Source organism: Rhinoderma darwinii, chromosome 1 (genome assembly GCF_050947455.1).
Source record: "Rhinoderma darwinii isolate aRhiDar2 chromosome 1, aRhiDar2.hap1, whole genome shotgun sequence".
Taxonomy (NCBI): domain Eukaryota; kingdom Metazoa; phylum Chordata; class Amphibia; order Anura; family Rhinodermatidae; genus Rhinoderma; species Rhinoderma darwinii.
Genome location: NC_134687.1, coordinates 223,377,746 through 223,394,265, shown reverse-complemented (window position 1 = coordinate 223,394,265; position 16,520 = coordinate 223,377,746).

Below are 16,520 nucleotides of genomic sequence, written 5' to 3'. Positions count from 1 at the left end.
GAGGTCAGTCAGTCGAGCAGCAGAAGGCAGGCCAGTCAGGGAAACAAAATGAGCCATTTTAGAGAATCGATCCACCACCACCCAGATCACGCTGCATCACGCAGAGAGAGGCAGATCTGTGACAAAGTCCATAGCAACATGCCGCCAGTGGGCATCAGGCACAGGCAGTGGTTGGAGCAGACCGGCTGGTCCTGAGTGGGCAACTTTGTTTGCTGCACACACCATACAGGAGGAGACAAAGTCCATGACGTCTTTGGGCAGCGTGGGCTACCAGAACTGATGGGCGATTAGGTCTCGGCTCTTACGGGCACCCGCGTGACCTGCCAGCTTGGAACTGTGACCCCAGCGAAGGACTCTTCCTCTGTCTGCCAGACGTACAAAAGTTCTTCCTGCAGGAATGTCACTAACCTGCAGAGGGTTCACAGAGAAGATGCAGGAAGGATCAATAATATTCTGTGGGGACTCCACAGTGTCCTCAGTTTCAAACGACCTAGACAAGGCATCGGCCCTCACATTCTTGTCGGTAGTGGAGTTCGAACCGGAACCGAGCAAAGAACAATGGCCACCTGGCTTGACGAGGGTTCAACCGTTGAGCAGTCTGTAAATAGGTCAGATTCTTGTGATCCGTGAAGACCAGGATAGGATGGACTGCGCCTTCCAGTAGATGTCTCCACTCCTACAGGGCCAGCTTGATGGCCAGTAACTCCCGATCCCCAATCGAATAGTTGCGCTCTGCGGAAGAAAACAGTTTGGAATAGTAGCCACATACCACAGTCTTGCCTTTAGAACCTCTCTGGAACAACAGTGCACCTGCACCAACAGAGGAAGCATCCACCTCTAAAGAAAACTGTAGGGACACATCAGGGTGGTGAAGAATAGAGGCTGACGTAATTGCTTTTTTTAAGGTTTCAAATGCGGCTTCTGCCTCCGGAGTCCACATTTTGGCATTCTTAACCTTTCTTGTGAGGGTAGAGATGGGGGAAGTTGGGAATGAACAGCCGGTAGAATTTGGCGAATCCCAGGAAGCGTTGTATGGCCCTTAAGCCTTGGGGTCGTGGCCATTCCAGGACAGCCTTTACCTTCTCAGGGTCCATCTTGAGGCCCTGATCGAAGATGATATAGCCCAGGAAGGGAAGAGATCTTTTTTCAAACATGCACTTCTCCAGCTTGGCATAAAGATGATTCTCCCTTAAACGAAGCAACACCTGGCGGACATGATGAGTTACCGGATCTGGGGAAAAAATCAAAATGTCATCGTGATACACCACAACACAGATACAGAGGAGATCACGAAAAATGTCATTAACAAATTCTTGAAACACTGCGGGGGCGTTACACAGGCCGAAGGGCATAACTAGGTATTCATAGTGCCCATCACATGTATTAAATGCGGACTTCCACTCATCACCCTGACGAATCCGAATCAGGTTGTAGGCCCCCCGCAAGTTCAGTTTAGAAAAAAAATTTGCCCCCCGTATGCGATCAAACAGTTCCGAAATCAAAGGCATTGGGTACCTGTTCTTCACCGTGATCCGATTGAGGCCTCGGTGGTCAATGTAGGGTCGGAGGGATCCATCCTTCTTCTTGACAAAGAAGAACCCAGCTCCGGCCGGGGATGAGGACTTACGAATGAAGCCCCTCTCCAGATTCTCCTTGATGTAGGTCGACATAGACTGAGTCTCTGGCAGGGAGAGAGGGTATACTCTACCGCGAGGAGATGAATCAGGAACCAAGTCGATCGGACAATCATATGCTCGATGTGGCGGCAAGGTCTCCGCTTCCCTTTTATTGAAGACATCAGAGAACATAGAGAAACAAGAAGGCAACCCTGCCAATGACTGATGCGGCAAAGACTGCGGTGGATGGATATGACCCAGACAGCGGTCGAGACACTTGGGAGACCATTTGCAAGACAAACTTTGGGGAACAACAACAACGCTCAGGCGAGGATCAGAAGGGCGGTGGCCTTCTTATAGTCCAGGAAATCATGTGAGTTGATGATGATGATTTTCATGCTCGCGCGCTGGCCCTTTAAGAGCGGGCACGAGCGCGCGGGCGAACCCTTCCGGGAGACAGTCTCGATACCTGGAAGTGAGTGACGGTGCCTCACAGGGGGATGATGCAGCACAGCAGCAGGATGTCCATGGCCGCGGTCGTCGAGGGGTAAGTTAGAGCGACAGACCACGTCCATAGATGTTACAGTATCCCCCCTCCAACGCCCCCTCTTCTTGGGGCCAGAACGGGAGAGAAACTTCCTCATGAGGACAGGGGCATCGATGTTCTCCTCTGGCTCCCAAGACCTCTCTTCTGGACCGAATCCTCTCCAATCCACCAAATAAAACGTCCTTCCTCCCACCTTCTTGGTGGCTAGAATCTCCCTTATATCAAAAGTCCCTGACGAGCCACCAGGAGCCACTGCGTAACTAGGAGTCCTAGAGTAGCGGTTCAGGACCACGGGCTTCAGCAAGGAGACATGGAAGGAGTTAGGGATCTTGAGGGTAGGAGGCAGCCACAGTTTGTAAGAGACCGGGTTAATTTGTAGCAGGATCTCGAAGGGTCCAAGGAACCTGAGAGCAAATTTGCAGGACGGCATCCTCAGCCGGATATTCTTTGAGGACAACCAGACCTTCGTACCTGGAAGAAACTGAGGAGGATCCCGTCTTCTAGTATCTGATTTTTTTCTTTATGCGGTCAACTGCCAGCAGAATAGAAGATCGGGTCTGTTGCCATATTTGCAGAAAGTCCCTGAAGGTTGAGTCAGCTGCAGGCACCTGGGACATAGTAGAGACGGGAAGAGGTATTCGAGGATTTTGGCCGTAGACTATGAAGAACGAGCTGGAGGTGGTTGACTCACTAGTAGGGTTATTATAGGAGAATGCTCTCCTAAACTTTGAGGTGAACTGGACCCCTCGATCTGAGACAATTTGCAGAGGCAAGCCGTGCAGACGGAAGATGTGTTGTATGAAGAGGTCAGTCAGTCGAGCAGCAGAAGGCAGGCCAGTCAGGGAAACAAAATGAGCCATTTTAGAGAATCGATCCACCACCACCCAGATCACGCTGCATCACGCAGAGAGAGGCAGATCTGTGACAAAGTCCATAGCAACATGCCGCCAGTGGGCATCAGGCACAGGCAGTGGTTGGAGCAGACCGGCTGGTCCTGAGTAGGCAACTTTGTTTGCTGCACACACCATACAGGAGGAGACAAAGTCCATGACGTCTTTGGGCAGCGTGGGCTACCAGAACTGATGGGCGATTAGGTCTCGGCTCTTACGGGCACCCGCGTGACCTGCCAGCTTGGAACTGTGACCCCAGCGAAGGACTCTTCCTCTGTCTGCCAGACGTACAAAAGTTCTTCCTGCAGGAATGTCACTAACCTGCAGAGGGTTCACAGAGAAGATGCAGGAAGGATCAATAATATTCTGTGGGGACTCCACAGTGTCCTCAGTTTCAAACGACCTAGACAAGGCATCGGCCCTCACATTCTTGTCGGTAGTGGAGTTCGAACCGGAACCGAGCAAAGAACAATGGCCACCTGGCTTGACGAGGGTTCAACCGTTGAGCAGTCTGTAAATAGGTCAGATTCTTGTGATCCGTGAAGACCAGGATAGGATGGACTGCGCCTTCAAGTAGATGTCTCCACTCCTACAGGGCCAGCTTGATGGCCAGTAACTCCCGATCCCCAATCGAGTAGTTGCGCTCTGCGGAAGAAAACAGTTTGGAATAGTAGCCACATACCACAGTCTTGCCTTTAGAACCTCTCTGGAACAACAGTGCACCTGCACCAACAGAGGAAGCATCCACCTCTAAAGAAAACTGTAGGGACACATCAGGGTGGTGAAGAATAGAGGCTGACGTAATTGCTTTTTTTAAGGTTTCAAATGCGGCTTCTGCCTCCGGAGTCCACATTTTGGCATTCTTAACCTTTCTTGTGAGGGTAGAGATGGGGGAAGTTGGGAATGAACAGCCGGTAGAATTTGGCGAATCCCAGGAAGCGTTGTATGGCCCTTAAGCCTTGGGGTCGTGGCCATTCCAGGACAGCCTTTACCTTCTCAGGGTCCATCTTGAGGCCCTGATCGAAGATGATATAGCCCAGGAAGGGAAGAGATCTTTTTTCAAACATGCACTTCTCCAGCTTGGCATAAAGATGATTCTCCCTTAAACGAAGCAACACCTGGCGGACATGATGAGTTACCGGATCTGGGGAAAAAATCAAAATGTCATCGTGATACACCACAACACAGATACAGAGGAGATCACGAAAAATGTCATTAACAAATTCTTGAAACACTGCGGGGGCGTTACACAGGCCGAAGGGCATAACTAGGTATTCATAGTGCCCATCACGTGTATTAAATGCGGACTTCCACTCATCACCCTGACGAATCCGAATCAGGTTGTAGGCCCCCCGCAAGTTCAGTTTAGAAAAAAAATTTGCCCCCCGTATGCGATCAAACAGTTCCGAAATCAAAGGCATTGGGTACCTGTTCTTCACCGTGATCCGATTGAGGCCTCGGTGGTCAATGTAGGGTCGGAGGGATCCATCCTTCTTCTTGACAAAGAAGAACCCAGCTCCGGCCGGGGATGAGGACTTACGAATGAAGCCCCTCTCCAGATTCTCCTTGATGTAGGTCGACACAGACTGAGTCTCTGGCAGGGAGAGAGGGTATACTCTACCGCGAGGAGATGAATCAGGAACCAAGTCGATCGGACAATCATATGCTCGATGTGGCGGCAAGGTCTCCGCTTCCCTTTTATTGAAGACATCAGAGAACATAGAGAAACAAGAAGGCAACCCTGCCAATGACTGATGCGGCAAAGACTGCGGTGGATGGATATGACCCAGACAGCGGTCGAGACACTTGGGAGACCATTTGCAAGACAAACTTTGGGGAACAACAACAACGCTCAGGCGAGGATCAGAAGGGCGGTGGCCTTCTTATAGTCCAGGAAATCATGTGAGTTGATGATGATGATTTTCATGCGCGCGCACTGGCACTTTAAGAGCGGGCACGAGCGCGCACGCACCCTCCGGGAGACGGTCTCCATACCCGGAAGTGAGTGCCGGTGCCTCACAGGGGGACGACGCAGCACAACAGCAGGATGTCCATGACTGCGATCGTCGAGGTGTAAGTTAGAACGACAGACCGTGGCCATAGACGTTACACCCATATATGGTATGACCATCGATCGCATCGCAGGGATTCCCTGTGACGCGATCCAAAGTTCATTCCCCTTCTCATTTTCGCCTTGAATGCTGCGGTCAACTTTGATCGCAGCATTCAAGGGAATAGCAGCGGAGATTAGAGATTTCTCTGATATCCGCCATTAGAGCGGGGCTGCGGCTCTGTAATACAGCCATTGCCCTGCTCCTGACAACAAGTGAGTGTGCGCGGCCAGCATTATGTGATTCAGCCGGTGCTGCACTAATGAGCGCCGGCACGGAAGACAGAACATGGAGGTGTTTTGCAGTCCGCCCGCCATGTTCTCTGTGTTCTGTACCGGCGCTCATTAGTGCAGAGTCGACCACATCACCTCATGCTGACCGCGCACGCACACTTGTCAGGAGCGGGGAAATGGCTGTATTACAAATTCAAGCAGGGGCCTAGATGCCTTTCTTGAAAAATATAATATTACAAGTTATAAGTACTAGATTCCGGAGATGGGATGTTGATCCATGGCATTATTCTGTTTTACACTCGGGAAGAATTTTTCCCCTAATGAGGCAATTGGCACTTGCATCATGGGAGGTTTTGCCTTCTTCTAATTCAACATGGTAGGATTATAAGCTGGACTTGATGGACCTGTGTCTTTTTTTCAATCTTATTAACTATGTAACTCTATGTAAATCTAGAACTGACTGTTCAGTTGTTGCCTAATATATCCCACCCCTTGACAAGTGCCATTGTAACGACATATCAGATATCAATGTTATTCACTTAACCTGTCAGTGGTTTTAATGTTATGACTGATCACTGTATACACAGTATCTATCTATCTATCTATCTATCTATCTATCTATCTATCTATCTATCTATCTATCTATCTATCTATCTATCTATCTATCTATCTATCTATCTATCTATCTATCTATCTATCTATCACACAAGAAAATGGCGACAGCACACTGTGAACACTAATGCCACCTAAGCCACTAAATATAAATAAACATGGCTGCCATCAGGGCAGTACTGGCGGCACTGCCGTCAGGGGCCCGGTCATAAATTTGAAAAAATGGGGGCCCGTGCTCCACTGCTGGAATTCATTTGCTCACGGGCCCATCATGGAGCCGGGACCCGTTCTTTGCATCAAAGTAAAATCATAAGGGTGCGGTGTTCACATAGTGCCCGCCCCTCCTCCTTCTCCTCCTCCACAGCGGCGTGACAGCGTGTGTGGATGAGACAAGGAGGGGAGATGTCATATAGGCAGCGGGAGGTTTGAATGCAGTGGAGGTGTCAAGCAGCAACAGCAGCAACAGAAGAAAACATCTGACATGGTGAGTATGTGATGTCTGTGTCAGTATGTAATGTCTGTCAGGATGCTGCTGCTGCCCGGAGCCTCCTCACATCACATCCCCCCAATAAAAAGCAATGACACCCATGTCGGTACTATACCCTCTAAGCTCTGCTTCATGGTCTTGTATCACTGGTAGCAGTTCTTATCTCTTATCTCCTGTGCTGTGTAAGATAAGGAGATAAGAGCTATCGTAGAGCCGCTGCTAGTGATACAATGCAGTGCTTCAGTGTCAGGAGGTTCATACAGACCTGGGTAAGACCCTTGCTTTCTATGGGGGGGGGGGGTTAGATGACAATGGGGACAGGGAGATGTTGCAGTAGTGGGTAGAAGATAATAATGGAGGGTGGATGACACTAAGAGAGACATTATACTAGGGGGATGATAACTGGGGGAAAAGAGGATATCTGAAGGGAGGGGTAGAGGAAGGAGAGAGGATACCTGGGGGAGGGGGAGAGATCTTAAAGGCTATGGACACCTCTTTTGTAATATAAAAATGTTTATTAGTGTGTGTTATGAAACTTCGTAAATAGTTTTTATTAAAAATAATTTTTACTTTTGGAGATACAGCTGCTTTGTATCCTGTATACAGAGCAGCTGTATCGTGCGCTGAGACCTGTATCCGTCAGGTTCGGGGGACAGACAGGTTCAGTGTCGGCGGTTCAGGATCCACCTGTTATTGATCAAATCCAAATTATGAACAAAGACACGCAGGACCCGCTGACACTGAACCCGTCAGTCCCGCTGACCTGACAGATAAAGGTTGCAGTGCATGATACAGCAGCTCTGTATACAGGATACAAAGCAGCTGTATCTCATAAAGTAAAAATTATCTTTTAATAAAAAGTATTTACAAAGTAGCACCAAACAGACTGGTAAAACAACAAAAAACACATTCAAAGGTTTACATAGCCTTCAAACAGGGGCGTAACTAGGAAAGACTGGGCCCCATAGCAAACTTTTGACTGGGGCCCCCCCCTCCCCTGGGTGTCACACAACCCCCCCCTCCTTGTAGATAGTGCCTTTTTTACAGCCCCCCCTGTAGATAATGCCATACAGCCCCCCCTCTGTAGATAGCGCCATACATCCCCCTGTAGAGAACGCCATACAGCCCCCCTGTAGATAACGCCATACAGCCCCCCCTGTAGAGAACGCCATACAGCCCCCCCTGTAGGGAACGCCATACAGCCCCCCTTCTGTAGAGAACGCCATACAGCCCCTCCCTGTAGGGAACGCCATACAGCTCCCCCCTGTAGGGAACGCCATACAGCGTTCCCCCCCCTGTAGGGAACGCCATACAGCGTCCCCCCTCCCAAAAAAATGCGACCTACAGTGTGTCCTACAAAATACATGTATCCCCTCTCCACAGGATCTCCACAGGATAGGGGATACATGAGGGATCGCTGGCAGCGATAGGGAGAACGGGGGACTGAAAGTCCCCTGAACTTCTCCATGACTAACCTCGGACTTCCGGAGTCTGCGCAGCTCAATAAAAATGAAAGGAGCGCTGGTCACGCATGCGCACAAGCACGACCGGCGCTCCATTCATTTCTACGGAGCTGCCGACACAGACCCCGGAAGTCCGAGGTTAGTCATGGAGAAGTTCAGGGGACTTTCAGTCCCCCGTTCTCCCTATCGCTGCCAGCGATCACACCTGTATCCCCTGTCCTGTGGAGATCCTGTGGAGAGGGGTGGGGGATACATGTCTTTTGCTCTATTTTGCGCCTTCAGGACCAGACACCGTTTAGCACGTGTTAGTTAAATGGCTATAACTTTTTTATTTGTTGGGCTAACGACGTGATTTTTGCGACGTTTTTTCCGTAGACAATGCAGGTTTCATTTTTTTATCGTTTTTATACACACCTTTTTTGCTATTTTAGAATTTTTATTCATAAAGTTTGAAAATAATAGTAAAAAAATAAGCTTTTTTACATTTCAGCTATTTTTTTTTTGGTAATAACATAATTTTACCCTAAAATAGACCTTTTATTTGTGATCGCCATTGTCTACCGTAAATTTTTATATATTACATGTCTATATTAGGGTAATTGGGTCAGCGCTAGCGTTACAACAATGATTGGCGGGGGGGAACGTTTTTTTTTGGGGGTGGGTATTTTATGTGTATTTATTATTTACATTTTTTTTGCACTTTACTTTATTCTTTTTTTATTACTATGGTCTGTCCCTCAAAGGTCAAAGAAAACCTTTGGGGAACTTTATATATTTTTTTTCTTTCTTTTACACCATGTTTTTCCACTGTAACTGGAGCTGCACAGCAGCCCCAGTTACAGGGGAAATCAGCCCTCTCATAGTGACGATTGTCACTAATAGGGCTGTGCTGGGTCTAGTAAGACCCAGCAGCAGTCTGCCACTAACGGCACCCGGCGATCATGTGACCAGTCACATGATCACCGAGAGGAATAGAGACAGCGCCGCTGCTGCTGTCTCTATTCCTGTACACAGCGCGCATTCAGCGCTGTGTACAAGTGATCAGAGAAGACAGAAGCAGCGAAAGCTGCTTCTATCCTCTCCTCAGGGTCCCCGGCAGTCACTGACAGCCGGAGACCCGACATTCAGCTGCCCGATCGCGCGGGCAGCAAGTTAAAACCCGAGCCGTAGAAAGTCTATGGCTCGGGTTTTAAGGACTCTGACCGCTGGCCGTAAAAATACAGCCAGCGGTCGGGAACCAGTTAATGGCAGAGCGGGGAGATACCTCCCCGCTCTGCCATAGTGTTCAGTGGCGTCCCGCTGTAGCAGCCATAGCGGCTGCTAGCGGAGCCTCCGGCCATGGTGGGGGCCCGGGCTGGCGGGCGACACGGGCCCCCTCATGCCGCGGGCCCCGTAGCAGCCGCTACTGCTGCTACGGTGGTAGTTACGCCACTGCCTTCAAACCTGTGGTGGGTAGTGACAGGGCCGGCCTTAGGATAGATGGCGCCCCGTGCAAAATTATCTTTCGGCGCCCCACCCCCATCATAAAAAAAATGCCCCATAAAAAACCGTATAATGCCCCTTTAGTTTCCCTTTAGTTCCCCCCATACAGTATAATAATAATATATTATAATCCCTTCAATAACACAGTATTTTGTCCTCACAGTCAGACTTCATCATAAGCCATGACTAAGGACCTAGCGAGGGTCTGAAACGCGTAGGCTACCACCTATCCTCTCCTTCTCTCTGTACTCTGGACTATACCTACCTGTCACTATATTTTTGTTCGTAGCCCTTGTGCTTCGATTTTAACCAAGACCTAATAAAACTTGGAAATAGATTTCCGTTTTAACAAGAAACTACACTCTCAGCGCTGGTTCCAACTCCCCTGTTTCTGATGTATCTTTTGCGTGTGCCGACACGAGGATCCGTGTGCTGATTCCTATACCCTTCTTGTGACAAGGTGAGCTGGAGGATTTCTTTCATATTTTTCCAACATTTTTTTTACTCACCTAGGCCCCGTTCCCCCGATGAACTGAGCTGCTCCACGACGAGACCCTTGCATCGGCCAGCGTGATCCTGTAGCCTAGTACAGAGTTTCCCAACATTTTCGGACTCGAGGCACCACTGGAAAAATAAAATTTCCTCAGGGCACCCCAACCAAAAATTATTCAGAGAAAGACAGAAAACAGCTAAAATCAAGCACTACACTCATAGGGTATGTTCACACAGCGTTTATTGTAAGACAAAAAAATCTGCCTCAAAATTCCTTCAGAAATTGACAGCGTTTTTGCCCTTTTTTTTTTTTGCATTTTTTTTAACCACTTCCGGACCGCCCATTGACTATAAATGTCCGGGTTGCCCTTAATTAACTCTGCAGGGCCGTTCCAGAACATCCTGCAGAGATAGCCTGTTTGCCGGTCTGAAGCGGCATTTAGTTCTGTGATACAGCTGTCTCTAGACAGCTGACATCACGGAGCTCTGCCCAGAGACCAATCACTGAGGTCTCTGGCCATGTGATCATTGTGACGACTGTCACAATGATCACTATACTTTCCCCATCGTCGTGGCACCCTCGCCCCCCTCGCTGCAATCCCCCGCCCCCCCCCTTTGTGCCCCCCCTCATGGACCCCCCTAGTGGCACCCCCCCCCCCCCCCCAACTTCTCCCTCTCCTGGCAGGCTGTCAGGAGAGGGAGAACAGTGTATAATAAAATAATAAATATATTTCTATCTAACTATCCATCTATCTCCCATCTATCTATCTATCTATCTATCTATCTATCTATCTATCTATCTATCTATCTATCTATCTATCTATCTATCTATCTATCTGTCTGTCTGTCTGTCTGTCTGTCTGTCTGTCTGTCTGTTCATCTATCTATCTATCTATCTATCTATCTATCTATCTATCTATCTGTCTATCTGTCTGTCTGTCTGTCTGTCTGTCTGTCTGTCTATCTGTCTGTCTGTCTGTCCGTCCGTCCGTCTGTTCGTCTATCTATCTATCTATCTATCTATCTGTCTATCTGTCTATCTGTCTATCCGTCTATCCGTCTGTCCGTCTGTCCGTCTGTCCGTCTGTCCGTCTATCCATCTATCTATCTATCTATCTATCTATCTATCTATCTATCTATCTATCTATCTATCTATCTATCTATCTATCTATCTATCTATCTATCTATCTATCTATCTATCTATCTATCTATCTATCTATCTATGTAATATCTCTCTATGTATCTATAGTCGTCCAAGAATAGGCAGCATTCCAAGTCACAGTGAAAAAATTGCAGTTTCGGCTCTACATATGGAGCCTTTTTCAAGCATACAAACCATGTACAAAATGGTGAAATATATGGGGACCAGACAATTAGTCCCATTAACAAGTGATAAGCATAAAAGTAGAAAATTACAATAATACAATCATTGTAATTGTGAAAAAAAAATATATACAACATAGTGATAAATATACTTAGTCATCCCCATAAAAGTTGAAATCACTGTGTAGCGTCCATGGCCGCGGGCCGTCGGGTTCACTCACCTCCCGACGCCCGCAGCCATGGATCTGTGAGCGCGGGTCCCCGTCTCCCTCCTAGGAGACGCCAGCGCTCACTTCCGCTACGTTCGGCTGTGTCCCGTAGGGTGCGCGCGCACGCTCGCGCCCGGCCTTAAAGGGCCAGTGCGCGCAATAAGGAAATCGTCATCATCATCAACTGCCACAATTTCCTGGTCTATAAAAAGGCCCCTGGCCTTCTAATCCTTGCCTGAGCGTTGTTAGTTTTCCCAGTCTGTCTTGCAAATGGTCCCTTTGTGTTTCCCGTTCCTGCTGTTACCCGTGCCTTGTTCCCCGTTCCTGTTTCCCGTGCTTTGCCTTAGTATCAAGTCATGCCATGTCCTGTGTCATCTGCCACGTCCAGAGGAATCTGCCACGTCCTGTGTCATCTGCCACATCCAGAGGAATCTGCCACGTCATGTGTCATCTGCCACGTCCAGAGGAATCTGCCACGTCCAGACGAATCTGCCACGTCCTGTGTCACCTGCCACGTCCTGTGTCATCGGCCACGTCCGGAGGAATCCGCCACGACTGGCGCAACTTGCGGCTCCTGTGTCATCCACCACGTTTGACGCCATCTGCTGCACCCATCTCATCTGTGCCAGAGCTCCGGCCACCATCCGGACTATTCAGGTACCCTTGTGCGGGACATTGTATTTCTGGGGTTTCCTGTGGTTTGGCCAGCTGCCTTCCCGCTATGGCGGTACGGCCTAGTGGGTCCACTAACCCGCTTCGTGACACACTGCATACATAAAGACATAAGTGCTAATTAGTGAGCACAACATTAACCCCTTCCCGACATCCGCCGTATATATACGGCGCTGTCGGGAGGTGCTTCCCGCAAAGCGCCGTATATTTACGGTGCAGTGATGGTGCGGGCTCAGGAGCAGAGCCGGCACCATCACCGCGGGGTGACAGCTGTATTATACAGCTGGCACCCTCCTGTAACTGCCAGGACCGGAGCTATTCTCCGATCCGGCAGATTAACCCCTCAGATGCTGCGCTCAATATTTTCACCCGATCGGCAACCCAGTGATGCAATCGCTGGGTTGCTGTGGCAATCGGACGCCAGAAAATGGCGTCCGAGTCTGCCTTGTACGGGAGCCGATGAGGACCCGCCTGCGGCGTGTCCTCATAGGCTTGCTGTCAGTGAATAACTGACAGCGCTAATACACTGCACTACGTATGTAGTGCAGTGTATTAGAGTAGCGATCGGGGCATCAGGCCCTCATGTCCCCTAGTGGGACAAGTAAAAAAAGTAAAAAAAAGATAATAAAAATGTGGTAAAACAATAAAAACACACACATTTCAAATAAAAATAAAGCTAAACTGACTTTTTTCCCATAGTAAGTCTTTTATTATGGGAAAAACCGTAAAAATAAAAAAAACTATACATAATTGGTATCGCCGCGTCCGTAACGACCCAAACTACAAAACTATTATGTAATTTATCCCGCACGGTGAACGCGGTAAAAAAAAAACATGAAAAACAGCGCCAGAATCTTTGTTTTTAGGTCACATCTCCTTCCAAAAAATGCTATAAAAAGTGATCAAAAAGTCACATTTACTCTAAAATAGTACTAATAAAAAATGACAATCCGTCCCGCAAAAAATAATCCCTGACACCGTTTCGTGCACGCAAAAATAAAAAAGTTCTGGGTCTTAGAATATGGCGACACAGAAAACAAATGATTTTATAAAAAAAGTGATTTTATTGTGCAAAAGCCGCAATACATAAAAAAAACTATATAAATTTGGTATCGCCGCGTATGTAACGACCCAAACTACAAAACAATTATGTAATTTATCCCGCATGGTGAACGCCGTAAAAAAAAAACATGAAAAACAGCGCCAGAATCTTTGTTTTTAGGTCACATCTCCTTCCAAAAAATGCTATAAAAAGTGATCAAAAAGTCACATTTACTCCAAAATAGTACCAATAAAAACGACAATCCGTCCCGCAAAAAATAATCCCTGACACCGCTTTGTGCACGCAAAAATAATAAAGTTATGGGTCTTAGAATGTCGACACAGAAAACAAATGATTTTATAAAAAAAGTGATTTTATTGTGCAAAAGCCGCAATACATAAAAAAAACTATATACATTTGGTATCGCCGTAATCATATCGACCCGCAGAATAAAGCTAACATGTAATTTAGGGCGCACTGTGGATGCCGAAAAAAACCCAATAAAAAACTATTCCAGAATTGCTTGTTTTTGGTAATTTCCTTTACCAAAAAATGAAATAAAAAGTGATCAAAGAGTCGTATGTGTTCCAAAATGGTACCAATAAAATCTACAGCCGGTCTCGCAAAAAACAAGCCCGAACATCGCTCAATCTACTGAAAAATAAAAAAGTTATGACACTAGTAATGCGGTGATGAAAAAACATCTCAATGCGCAGGCCGGAGGGGAACATTCCTTCAGTTTCAGGGCCCTAGTATTTAGGAACTAGAAAAGGGAATGGACATGGCACATCCGCTGGAAGTGAGGGCGCCCGTATTATACCAGTGCAAAACTTTCCCAGCAATATTTCCCAAACTACGAAGGAGAAAAAGTCCCCAAAAGGTGCAGAGTGTTACAAAAGGGGGATAAGAAGGAAAACCGTTTATCAGTGTGACACCGTCCTGTGCATAACGGATCGCTTCACAGCGTAACACACATCTATGGATAATTGTATTATTTACCCCATTATTATACCCTCTTATTATGCCCTGATGTACTCCGCACAGATTACATATGCCACCACATTATAAACGGAAATACCAGCAAAACCCCAAACAGAACTATTACCAAGCAAAATCCATGCTCAAAATGGCGGTCTTTCCTTTCTTAGCCCTACAGTGTGCCCAAACAGCAATTTATGGCCACAAGTAAGGCATTACCATGCCCGGGAGAACCCGCTTAACAATTTATGGGGTAAGATTCTCTAGGGGCACCACATCTTGTGCGGTGAATGGGCAGATCAGTGGAGAAATTGCAATTTTCACTTTGCACAATCCACTGCGTATTCATTTCTGAAAAACACCTGTGGAGTCTAAATTCTCACTACATCCCTTGATAAATGCCTTTAGGGGTGTAGTTTCTAAAACGGGGTCACTTTTGTTTGGTACATCAGGGGTTTTGCAAATGCAACATGGCGTCCGCAAACCATTCCAGCAAAATCTACGCTCCAAAAGATAAATACCGCTCCTTTTCTTCTGAATGCTCCCATATACGTAAACAGCCGATTATAACCACATATGGGGTGTTACTGTACTCGGGAGAAATTACTTTACAAATGTTGGGGTGCTTTTTCTTCTCTATTCCTTGCAAAAATGAAAAATGTGTATCTAAAACGACATCTTGTTGGAAAAAAAAATATTTTTCATTTTCATGGCTTAAAGAGGCTCTGTCACCAGATTTTGCAACCCCTATCTGCTATTGCAGCAGATAGGCGCTGCAATGTAGATTACAGTAACGTTTTTATTTTTAAAAAACGAGCATTTTTGGCCAAGATATGACCATTTTTGTAGTTATGCAAATGAGGCTCGCAAAAGTCCAAGTGGGTGTGTTTAAAAGTAAAAGTCCAAGTGGGCGTGTATTATGTGCGTACATCGGGGCGTTTTTAATACTTTCACTAGCTGTGCGCTCTGAAGAGAAGTAACATCCTCTTCTCTTCAGAACGCCCAGCTTCTGACAGTGCAGATCTGTGACGTCACTCACAGGTCCTGCATCGTGACGGCCACATCGGCACCAGAGGCTACAGTTGATTCTGCAGCAGCATCAGCGTTTGCAGGTAAGATCAACTTACCTGCAAACGCTGATGCTGCTGCAGAATCAACTGTAGCCTCTGGTGCCGATGTGGCCGTCACGATGCAGGACCTGTGAGTGACGTCACAGATCTGCACTGTCAGAAGCTGGGCGTTCTGAAGAGAAGAGGATGTTACTTCTCTTCAGAGCGCCCAGCCAGTAAAAGTATTAAAAACGCCCCGATGTACGCACATAATACACGCCCACTTGGACTTTTACTTTTAAACACACCCACTTGGACTTTTGCAAGCCTCATTTGCATAACTACAAAAATGGTCATATCTTGGCCAAAAATGCTCGTTTTTTAAAAATAAAAACGTTACTGTAATCTACATTGCAGCGCCTATCTGCTGCAATAGCAGATAGGGGTTGCAAAATCTGGTGACAGAGCCTCTTTAATTCTAATTAATTCAGCAAAAAACCTTTGGGATCAAAATTTTCACTATACCCCTAGATGATTCCTCAGGGGGTGCAGTTTCCCAAATGGAGTCACTTTTGGGGTGTTTCCACTGTACTAGTACTACAGGGGCTCAGCAAATATGACATGACACCCAGAAACCATTCCAAAATCCAAATGGTGCTCCTTCCATTCTGAGCCCTACCGTGTGTCCAAACAGATGTTTGTGACCACATGTGGGGTATTGTTTTACTCGGGAGAAGTTGCTTTACAAATGTTGCGGTGCTTTTTCTCCTTCAGTCCTTGTGGAAATGAAAAAAAAATACCTAAACCTACATTTTCTTTGAAAAAATGTAGATTTTCATTTTTACGGCCTACTTACAATAAGTTCTGTAAAAAAACTGGCTGGTCAAAATGCTTGCTACACCCCTAGATAATTTCCTCATGGGGTGTAGTTTCAAAAATGGGGTCACTTGTTGGGGGTTCCCACTGTTTTGTCCCCTCAGGAGCTTTGCAAATGCGACATGGCCTCCGCAAACCATTCCTGCTAAATTTGAGTTCCAAAAGCCAAATGGCGCTCTTTCCCTTCTCAGCCTCGCTGTGTGTCCAAACAGCCGTTTATTACCACATGTGGGGTATTGTTTTACTCGGGAGAAATTTCTTTACAAATTTTATGGTGCTTTTTCTCCTTTAGTCCTTGTGGAAATGAAAAAAAATTAGCTAAACCTACATTTTATTTGAAAAAATTTAGATTTTCATTTTCACAGCCTACTTGCAATAATTTCTTCAAAAAACCTGTGGGGTCAAAATGCTCACTATACCCCTAGATAATTTCCTCAA